An 11,673-nucleotide genomic window follows, 5' to 3' on the forward strand; every position below is an offset into this window, starting at 1 on the left:
GCTCAGGGTTGTTTCCCTTGGGAAATCACCTTGGCACTGGCTGTTTCCCTTCCCTTGGCCTTTCCTTTGATGTTTGGTGGTCAGCTGCTCCAGGTCCTTCTGCTTGGTCCAACGTGCTGCAAACATTTCTCTCCTCCCTCCCTCCCCATCTCTTTTGATTTCAGCATTGCTCTTTGCATCCTCGTCGACGTGCGCTGAGCAGGTCTAAGCATCCCTGAGGATTTGCCTGGTTCCCTTTCCCTTCGGCTGAGGAAGGATCTTGCTTGGTTTACCCATTCACCCAACGCTGAGGCTTGTTTTCAAAGGACAACGCAAGTACTTAATGCCACAAAGGGCATCAGCTAGCGATTTCTGAATATTTGGGGACAAGGCTTGGGATTATGCAGAGCTCTTTGCTGCCTACCGCTGAATTACAGTGACCTCCCACGATCGGCGACGGTGGGAGCACTGGGGAAATACCAGTGCCTTAGAAACAGTGCACACAAGCACGCAAACAACACATGCAAAGCCAAGTATTTGTCCTTTCGCGCTCCCCCGAGGAGGGTTTCTTCTGCAGAAAGCGGAGCTATCTTGGCCCTAAACCGGGATGAAGGGAAGGGGAGGGGAAAACACGGAGGGGAAGAGAGGCTGGAGGGCAGCACGTTGGCTGGGAAATAATAACAGGGGCAAACAACCAGCATTTTAGCCAGATCCTGAACAGTGAACGCAGCTCCTCTTCGTGATGTTTCCTAGGACACCGAGTCTTCTTCCTTGTCGGTTTTAACGGGTTATTTTAACGAAGCATTAATGTGCATGGCTGATACCTGCCACGTTTCTCACTGCAGCCAGCGGCAATTTAGTTGGGACATTTCAGTGTGTTTGCGCTTGGAACACGATGCCAGAGAAGAGCAAGAAATGGCGATGAAATATGGATCAGAAATCCCTGCTGTGCCCACCAAGGAGCTTGGAAAGCAAGCAGAACTGGTGCTTCACCGGCATCTCTAACAACGGGTATCCATCCACTGGGTGGAGAGGAGCTGCTGGCTTCGGTGGGCTTGTCCCAGTTTGCAGACTGGGAAGTGCTGGTTCCTGAAGTTTCAGCTTTCTGGCCCCTGTGAGGAAAAGGGATGCCTAAAAAATACTGGAAAAACTCTGGGATGAGAAGATAAATAGAGAGAACCCAATAACAGAATATGTATTAAAAGCTCTTGTGTTCTTGAAGGCAGCTGTGTTTGATTTTGGAGGGGCCTGACAGTGGCTTTTCTAAGAAAATGCGTGCTCATCAGCACACTGGAGCGTGTTTCTGTGCGACAAATTACTTCTGAGCCTGTCAGTCCATTTGATCACACCTGGAGGAAGGTGGAAAGCTCAGAGCTGGTGATGTTCCCACCAGCACGTGGAAGAGGAAGGAGACAGACCCTGAATGATCCCTCCATGGGGGACAAGGCAAGGAGAAACCCCTATTAGACCTCAGAAAATCCACTTGTGATAATGCATCCAGCTTCTCCAGTTCCACAGGGAGCACGTGAACTGGGCATTGCTGTAAGGCCCGTGGCTACCTGTCCCCCTGTCAGCACAGCCAGAGATCCCACAGTCCTTGTTCTCCTTCTTCTGGTTGCCCACGGTCTTGACCGTAAGATGCTGGATCAGGGACCCAGGGTCTCATCCTGACTTTGCCACTCTATGACTTGAGGAGCAAAACCTGGTAAGATGTGACCCGCCAGGTCAGCCTGCCCTGGGCTTCGTGTCCCGGTGGTCCCTGTGGCTTCCCAGCCGGCACAGCCCGGGCTGCCTGGTCCACAGCCAGGGGGAAGAAGCCACCTCGCAGCTGCCACGAGATCAGAAACCGTTCCCTCTCCATTCTCCTTCCCTCTGTGCCCTGGGGAATTTCCATTTTTCCTTTCTCTCTGGATTACATTCAAAACCTCAGGCCACACAGAACAACAGCAAAGAGGCAGGCTGGTGGCAGGGAATGGTATTTAGGGGAGAACGGAGACGTCCCCATCCTCTGTTCTCCGTGAAGTCAGAAAGTCGAGTGGTTAGGAAAGGGGCTCATCCCTGAGGACCCCCAAGATATCCACATGGGATTTTTATCTCTTGATGTGTGCTCAGCCAGGCAAGGAGTTATACGCCATTCTGCCTGGAAAAAGGGGGCTGGCTGCATATCAGGGGCATCTGCCGTTCCCCATAACATTTTTGCACCAAGCAGAGGGTCTTTGGTGTAGCTGCATGAGACAGTGCTTTTACACTCTTGTGTAAATTCGCAGATTTCGAGCTTTCCTGGAAAAAAGGGCTATAGCTTTGCTTAGGAGTGCAGATATACTGTCAAGCCAAGTCATTTTGTAGGTCCTGCACCACTAGAAGTTGAGGATGCTTCTCCTTCGCTTTTCCTCTTCTTCTGTAGCAGCCACGCACAAGCTCCTGGTGCTGCTGCCAAGCTCTGAGCAGCCAAGCTGTGATGGACAGAGTCAGGGCAAGCTATTTGTTCTGCTGCAACAGTTTGACCAGCGACTCTCCAGGGCTCAGGTTGGGAAGTTAAAATGTCCTGGCCCACGGCCAGCTGCTCTGGGCAAAGCCAGAACAAATATTCCTCTTAGACTAATTAGACTGAGGCTACGCGTCAGGAAAGTCACTGCCTGCCCAGAGTCTGCTGGCTGGAGCAGAGGTCTGGAGAGCTTGTTCCTGGAGGAGCGTGGTCAGAGGGCACCGTCATCCCTAAGCAGGGTGACCACACTGTCTCTACTGGGCAAAAACCCAAGCCCCAGACTAGAAATGTCCATGGAAATGTGCTCCTGTCTGAAGCACCCTTTGGTTCCCACCAGCTCTGGTTGTCCCAGAACCTTGTATGTGTCAGGGAGGGTCCCCCAGGATGACCAGTTCATCCAGGCTCACACTATCTCCACCAGCCTTGCCCTGAGAAGATGTCGATGGTGGTGAGATCCCCTGGGCCCTGGCCTAGACCATGATGTATCTGAAAAAGGCATTTTTTGCAACAATATTTGCTTTCGAGACAATATAATTTCCTCTCTCTTATTGAGACAGTCACAAGTAGAGCTGGTCCACTGGATGTGTCTGCTGCAAGATGCTCTGGGCTTTTCTTTGCAGAGGTCCACAACAGTTCAACCTCTGTAAAAGCCTTTAAAGCTCTCAGGTCCTGAAAGCCCTCCTGATCTAGCCCCGAGTGTGTGGTCCATCCTTGGAGAGGACAGCTCCATGGCCAACCTATAGGGTGGACCGTACTTGGGCATTATCTTCATGGGTTTGAGTTGGCACAGGCTAAACCCCTGCCTGGCCATGGTTAGCAAGTAGTATGGATTTAGCAGAGGTTCAGTGACTGTGAGGTATTTGCAGTGAAAAAAAAGCTACTACTGCAGTGTTTAACTACAAAAAGGGAAATTACAGAGAAATGAGGAAGCTCCTCAGAATTAGGCAGCTGAACACAAGGATGAAATGTTTGCAGACGGAGTGGAAGCGGACCGAGCATGCAAATGCAAAGCACTGATTCAAAAAGGTCATACAAGGTTCCCCAGGGCAGCCAGAGCTAAACAGCAAGGTGAAAAATGTCATTAGAAGACAGAAAATCTCCTGCAGAAGGTCCATGCCATGTCCAAAGGGGGAGGCGTGGAAGAGGTCATGAACACGGCAAGCTGAATGCAAAAACCCGCTCAAGTGTGCATGGAATATTTTGGGGAACAACTTGCTAAAAGCTGAAAACTGAGTTAACAGGAACCGAAGCCCACAGTGAAGAGCTGCAGAGCTTCATGGTGTTGAATAAAATGCATTGTGCTGAATTGCATGGTGGCGAGGAGGTGCCAGCATCTCCTGTGTGCTGCCCCTGTCCTGCTGTCCCACAGGGAGATGGGCTGGAGCTGTAACGAGCCCCAAGGCGGGGATGAAGATCTCCCCCAGTAATTATTCAGCTCCTCACGGTTGTAAAAGACCTGTCCAAGACCCAGATTACCATCACCAAGAGATGGAGCAGAGGGGCGACAGCCGCTGCGGCTCCTCCTCCATCACCCACCCAGGTGTCCCACCTGGAGGAGGCAGGGCGACGTGTGGAGGTTATAAAAGTGGGAAAGTTTCCTCGGCAGGGAAAGTTTCCGGAGGTTATCGAGCACACTAACCCCACCTCCGTCTCACAAAATCCTGCAGCCGCAAAAGCAGGGCGTGATTCAGAGCAGGTATCGCATTGCTCATTCCTTACCCGTGTCCCTTTCCCAGTGGCCTCTGCCAGCGACGGGGCACTGGGGTTTATGTAAATATATGTATAAAAAAATGCACAACACATTTAAAAAAAAAAAAAAGAAGTATTTCTATATAACATATGTTTCACAACATGTTTAAAAAGTCACTGCTGGTCACTGCTGTTACCAGGATATCTTCAGATACCCGTAGGAAATCCCCCGGTGGGTAGGACATCTCTGGATGACAGCCTGAGAAATACAAAAGAGGCCCTTTTAGGTGGTATTAAACCATGTCGTTAAACCTGAGATTACCCGGGGTCAGTTTGCATCGTGCAGGGTAAACATTTGCTTTAACTAGAAAAGGATTGCTTTATCTTTCCCTGCTTTTGTGAATGCTTTATCTGCAGGGTAATGAAGCAACAAAGTCTTTCTCTTGCTCTTTTCCTACTAAATCGGGTTTCTTACAGTCTTCTAACTGATTCCTCCTCCCACACAGGGTCGACGTCAAGCATGCATCCACCAGTTTCACAATAATCCCATTAACTCACAACTGGACAAAACCCACAAAGCCGGCCCGAGCGGCGAGGCTGGGGCAGAAGGCATTTTTTGACTGGGTGGTTGAACCAAAATTTGGGAGGAAAACTTGGTCCCGGTCAAAGGGAGGTCAAAGCGAATAGTTTCTGTTGGGTTTTTTAACCCTTGCCTATTTTGGTTTGCTTGCTTAAAAAAAGATGAGTGGGGTTTTTTTGTTGAAAAAGTGTCTTTTTGAAGTGAAAAGTCAAGTGCTTTGTATCAGAAAAGGGGGAAGGGGAATACTTCTGCCCCCCCCCGAACAAACAACTCCATTTTGGAAGAAAAGAATAAGAATCTCCAAAAATTACGACACGTTCTGGGAGTTGAGTTATTCCTCCCAAAATATCTCCATCCTCAACTAACGTCAGTCTCTGAGCAGCAGAACAACTCTTTGGGGGAAAATCTTTCTCTCCATCAAACCCTGGTTCTCTGTGGTTCTCACCTGGCATCACTCAGCCTCCTTGGACATCGTTGGCCGGATTCATGCCCCTGGGCTGCAAATGTCCAGATTAATCACTGCACCATCGCTGGCATGGTTTGGACCTGGACTCCTCCAAAGCAGCTCTTTTTCGGGATGCCCACCAGTGGGTTGGATGTGGCCACCCAGGTCAGGGTGGTGAGGGAGTAACTTCGTGGGATGTGACCCAGAAGATGGGTCCTGGATTGCCTCATGGATCAGCACAGCCATAGCCAGGAGGAGCTGCGTTTGCTTATCCTGGCACCATTGCTTATCCTGGGGCCACGTTTCATGCGGCATCTGGAGTGTCTCAAGAGGGTACATGGGCTCCTGGAGGGACCATCTCTTCCTTGTGGGTTCGCATGGCATTGAGTAGCAGGGTCTTGTGCAGGTCATGGCCAAGGTCTTTCCCAGGACAGGCATTAAATCACCCAAACCAAGCATCTGATGGCCCAAAGTAGGGAGGAGGGGAGCCCCAAAACACCACACAACCTCATCAACCAGATCTCTGAAGGAGGAAACCCAAAGGGGTGAAGCTCTCTTCCTCCATCTATGGGCAACCAAGAGGAAGAACAGCTGCTACAAATAAATTTTTACATCACGTTTCAACCCAGCTGCCTTCTGGAGATGCTTGAGGAGTTACCATAACCCGGGAGTCCTTTGCTAATTGGGACAAAAAATGGAAATATTTTGGAGATGAGTGGGATTTCGATGTTACAAGGGGTTGTCATAAAGTCCTGCTCTTCCTCCAGGCTTCATGCTGTGGAGAGGAGAGCCTCGCATCACCAGCCAGATGCCAAAACACAGAGATCGGTTGCAACATCTGGGAAGTATTGCCTGGGAAGGGATGATGAATTTCTAGGAAATGATCCCAGAAAGTCTGGATGAGGCTCAGGACAGTGAGGTATTAATCACCAGCTGGAACCGGGGCCGTGGGACACGGGCAGTCACCACTGCCCACAGCCCTGGCTGGAGGCATCATCCATATGGATGCTGCTCGATCCAGGCCCACAATACCAAGAATTCCTCCCCCCAGCACTGTCGTTGCTCCCTGCTCCTGGTGCATCACCCCAGGAGCCGACCACAGAGGGGTCCCTGAGCCCAGACCACCCAGCCAGGAGCCCACAGCTCATTTGCCTAACAAAGAGCAGATGGGGAGGCATCAGCGGGGAGGCTGCTCCAGGGCTTTTGATACCTCCTTGGCAAACCTCCGCGGTTTCTCAGATGCCTTCACGCAGCCGCAGCGTGCCGGATGGGGTTCGTGGCCGGCATCGGCGTGCAGATGGGTTTGGGAAAGCTGACGTTAGTGACAGTGCAGTGACAGTGATGCCCACCCACCCGCTGCCCCCGTTGGGTTATTTTTAAGTCTCAGCCCTGCGAGCTAATCCTAGGAGGATGCCGGAGGGGTGAGACATGGGAGTATCGACATCTTGCTAAGCCCAGGGCCCCGGCGATGCTGCAGGGGCTCTTTAGGGGCATTTTGTGTCATTTAACAACTCCCAGCTGGCCAGCTAGGCTTTCTTGATAGCCAGTGGAGAGGAAAAAGCATTTCTGGGTCATGCACCCATGGATCCCCTTGAGATGCAGCTCTGGGGTGTGTTGAGTCATGTCCAGGATGCTCTGATTTTGGAGCCAACCCTGTTCTGAGCCAGGGGTTGGACCTAAGACCTCCATGGATCCCTCTCCTAGCTCCTGTCTGATCCTATCCTGATGGACTCCAGGCAGCTACCTCAGTGGAGGTGCCACCAACGCAGGTGGCTCTGCCAGAGTAGGTCCCCTGGTTTCCCATAGGGCTGGCAGAGGGGCAGCTGGTCTCCTGTGCCCTCCACCGATGCTTGGAGATCTGCTCAGGTGGGGTACATACCCCTGGGGACCTGGACCATAGGAAATGCATCCTCTCCTTGTGATCGTGGGTCCTGCACAGGGGGACAAGGACATGTAGCAGGCTCTGGGGTGTCCAGCTGCTCCCTGAAAGCCACAGCAACATCCCTTTCTCCTAGCGTGAAGGCTAAGGTCGTCGAATCCTTTGCCCAAGGAGGTCAAGAAGCTCTGCTAACCAAAAGTGGTCATCCCCTGAGCACCTTCCCCTTCTTGCAGCCTTTCTACTTGGCCCTGCAAATTGCAGTGTGCAGTGACAGGACCATACTGAAGAGCTGGCCGCCCCTCAGGAGTTACCGACCTGCTTTGCAATCCCATCCCAAGGTGCTCAGGCCCATTTGCTCATTTGGGACTAGATGGACTCGTTCAACAGGCCATGAGGAACAGCCGCTGTGCACCCACACCCTCTTTGCAAATAGGCTGTGCTGGCACCCACATGGCATCACGTCCTGCTGCCAGGCTGCAAAATGCACTCAGCCATGAAGCAGGAGCCAAAGAATTGCATCTGGCTGGGGGTGGTGGAGCTGCTTCACCTAAAAAAGGTCTTAAGAAAGGCATTGCATCCTCTTGCATCCTAGCAGAGGAGGTTTGCAGGCACCTGCCAGCGCGTGGCTTGCACCCCACATCCCGGTGCTGGGCTCACAGCTTCACTAATGGCATTGCAGGAGTGCTCAGGGGGACCAGGACTGCTGCTCCAGCAGTCTGGCCATGGATGAGGCTGTGCGGAGAGGTTCATAGCCCAGGTGAATGGCTGATCAGGGACATCATTCCAAAATAAACCCGTTTCCAATTGCAGAGATGGTGGCAAATCCCCATCGTGAAGGACCACGTACCAAGGTCCTTCCCAACGTGGGTCCTAAATAGCCTCCACCTCCATCCATGCACTTGGGCTTGCACTTGGGCTCCTTTCCCAATGGCAGCCAGCCGGTTTCCAACCCACTTGCCCCAGTTTTGATGAGAAAAGGATGAAAGGATGTTAAATGAGCATTGAGCCCTTATGTGTGGGCAGGGATGGAGCTGGAGCGGCGGGTGGGTGGCTGGTTGAAAGGCAGATGGTGACCAGGGTCTTTCCTTGCCCTTAAAACCACAGGTCACAGGAAGAGAGGCTGATTGCCCGGCCATGTCGCACGCTGCGGCTCAGCTCACGCAAGGGGAACTTCAAAGCGAATGGAAAACATCTCCTTCCCCTGGAAAGTCCCATGGATGAAAACCAGGACCCTGCCTTGAGTGGCCGTGTGTGCCTGGGTGGAAATCCCGGCATGGAGACAGCCAGCCACCGCTGGCACCCCGATGCTCCCGCCGCTAGCCTGGGACTCTGCTCCCATCCCTTGGTGTGGTCCCGGGGTGTTCCTAGGGCCTTGTTAGTGCTCCCATGGGGGATCCCATTTTCCCCTGGAGTGGATGTGGGGACCCCTTGCTCCTTGCTGCCACATCCCCTTAGCACCAGCAGAGGACTCTGCTGCAGCAGGGTTCAGCCTAGTCAGCTAAAGGGTTTCCCTGTTAAAAATCAGCGCCGGATCCTGGCCTGGTTTTTGCACTACGGGGACCGCAGTCTTCCATGCATCTACCACCAGCAGCGTCAAATGGGGCTGCAACGCCCACCCAGTCAAGGTGGGGGTTTTTGGGGGGGCCTGCTTTGGCACATCCTTTGCTGCAAAGGCGGGAGCCTCCAGCGCCAAGCTGAGACCTTGCAGCTCATCTCATGGGTGATGAGCCACAGCCAGACAGCTTTTAGCTCGCTGGGAGGATTTGAAGAGTTACTGTTCTTGTATAAATTAGGAGGTTTTGGGGTACAGAGGGCTGTTTTGCATGCTTTCCCATGCCCATGGGAGGGCAGGCACCGGGCAGAGCTCAGGTACGAGGGCTCAAACCCTTCTCCTCTCCTGGAGCGTGGGAAGGATGCTTTGTGGGCATATATGTGCTTATATATGTGTGCATGTGTATGTATACATGCATACATGTATGCATTCGCAGTGTGACAGTCCAGCTGCTCCCCAAAACACGCACCAAGATGTTGGTGTTTAGCCAGTGCTCAAAACTGCAGGTATTTGGGAAGAAAGAGAAGAAGAAAAGGATATTGTAAACTTTCAGGCTTTCCTGAGTGTTTATTTGCCAAGGAGCCTGCAAATATTGGTATTAAACCCCTGAAAGCCTTAAAATAAACTCCTCACACAGCTGGGTGATTGGCATGTTTTTTCAAACACCCACTGGTTTGGTTTCTTCCAAAGAGAATGCTGCCTTGGCCCATCCATTTTTGGGAATTTCTGCAATGATATGATTAGTTTGCGGGATTTGGGAATCTCCTCCCTTTGCTTGAACCCAATGTTGGTCCCCTGGATGGCTTTGGGGCACCATCTGTCACCTTTCCTCGCTCATCATTGATGATGTGATGGACGCCTTCCCAAGGCACCGCAGGCTGTAGCGTGGGGGAAGCGGGTGTGGATTCTCTGGTGTCTAATATAAAGGTTGAGCTGTTGGGTGAGGGCTCCTTTGGTTCTTTCTCCTTCACGTGGCAAGCTGTTTTCTATGAAACTTGTAGGAGCTCAATAGCACAGCGACTTTGTCCCTCTATTGAATTGGCCAACTAGATCAGCAATGACTTGGAGGGGCAGACAGACTTGTTCCTTAGAAAATCAAGCCCCAAGGAGGAAAACCAGAAGAAAAACGAAGCCAGGACTCACTACTCAAATAAGAAGTGGACGTACCAAGTGGCTTACAGTAACAACATGACCCGCTGCCTGCCTCTGCCAGATTAAGGATCTGCTTCCTAGAAAGGCATGATCGGGAAGGAAAAGCCCTGGATGCTGGGAAGGTCTAGCAGAAGTGTGCATCCCTCCAGCCCACGTGGTAGATTTGTTTGCTTGGCAGGAAACCATCAATGTTCTTAACTTTCTCTTCCTGCTCCCAGTGCTAAGAGATATTTAGAAAAAGCGGTTTTGGGGTTTTTTTTTGTTTGTTTCTCTGAAGTAACTGCGGAACCTCTGTGTTCCCCATTAATGGATATCACTCTTGTTTAATTCTCATTCTTGGGTTTGAGTGACTCACACGAGTCAGCGCTGGCATGATCTGCAGAGAAGTCATCGCAGGAAAAACTTGGGTGTGATGCTGTAAAACCCACGAGCTAAAGCTATTCACGTGCAAGCCCTTTGTCCGCATCGCATTCAGCCCCGGGTGGGACTCCAAAACCTGGGCTGAAAATCAAGAGGTATTTTTCAGAGAGTGTATTTTGGGATGTCTAATTTAGCAATTTGGGGGCTTGCAGCTATTTCTTTGGCTTTATGCTTTTGAGTCTTCGTCTTTTGGCAACTATAAGCGCTAGAAAGTTCTTTAAAAGAGAAACCAAAGCAGAGCTTTCTCCCATGGTGCGGGGGACCATGAAGTGCTTCGGTCCCGCACTGCAGGGTGACGGGCAGTTAGTGTGTCCGCATCTTAAAGACTTTGCTGGGAGATCAGGTGTAAACTAATTTGAAGGCTGGAGGAATCGGCTCTGGGATGAGAGCGAAGGAATTCGAGCTGCTCAGATTATGCCGAGCAGATTTCAAGGTGACTTGATCACAGTTTGTAATAAATTCATCAACGGAGGTGAGTGTGTCCCAAGAGCCTCGTTTCATCGGCAGAGAAAGGCACAGCAAAAGCCAGGCTGAGGAGCAAGCGGCAGATAAATTGCAATGGAAAACAAAATGTATTTTTTCATGGGGACTGTGGTTAGGCTCAGGAAACCTTCTCCTGGTGTCTGTAGGGGAAGGTGAGAAGCCTTTGAGAACAAGAGGTTTCAGCACGTGGACTGAAACCTCTTGGTTTGGTGGCTCCATGAGCTGCTGGGTGAACCAGAAAAAAATGTGGTCTGTGGGATGGGAGATTAATTACTTAGAGATACATTAATTAATTACTTAAAGAGTCATTAATTACTTAATCTAGCAATTTCTTCTGGTCTTCAACAGGAGCGCCCTAGGAGAAACTACCCACCAAGTCCATGGAGATACAACCAAAAAGACTGGCTATTGAATTCGTCATGCTACCAGGGTTTTGGGCCGCTGTAAAGCTCTGCCGTGACATATAGCTGCCTCTGCACCTGGATTTTGCCAGAACTGGTGCTATCAACCCCCTGTAAGCATTGAATTCAAGAGACGTTAGGTGGAGGTCAGATTCACAGAGGAGGTTTTGCTTGGCAGATGGACTCCAGGAGCAATGCTCTCTTCTGGGACGTTTTCTACCCTGCCTGAATCTTTGCCAGACCTTTAAGGGGTAAATCAGAGGTTTCGGGTCAGCCCGTTGCAGTTACGGGGCAGAGCTGTAAGGGTCTGCAGTGCAATGCCCACGGGCACGCTGCAAGGAGATGCACGACCCCACTGGGGATGGGTTAGAGAGAGGACTGAAGACCAGCTCGGTGGCTTTTGAGGTCCAGAGGTTCGCTCTGACCAGCTATAAGGAGCCATCCTGGGGTGTACTAGGATGCTCCAATCCGTCTCCGCAGCAAATTCTCATCTGAGACAGTTGAGTTGCTCCTCTGCGTTTTTCTGTCTCTGAGAAACAAGGATGCGGGACCAGCACCGGTGTTACTGGGCTTTCTGGAAAAGGGGAGACAGCAGCAAGATAAAGTGA

Source organism: Gymnogyps californianus, chromosome 1 (assembly GCF_018139145.2).
Source record: "Gymnogyps californianus isolate 813 chromosome 1, ASM1813914v2, whole genome shotgun sequence".
NCBI classification, from domain to species: Eukaryota; Metazoa; Chordata; class Aves; order Accipitriformes; family Cathartidae; genus Gymnogyps; species Gymnogyps californianus.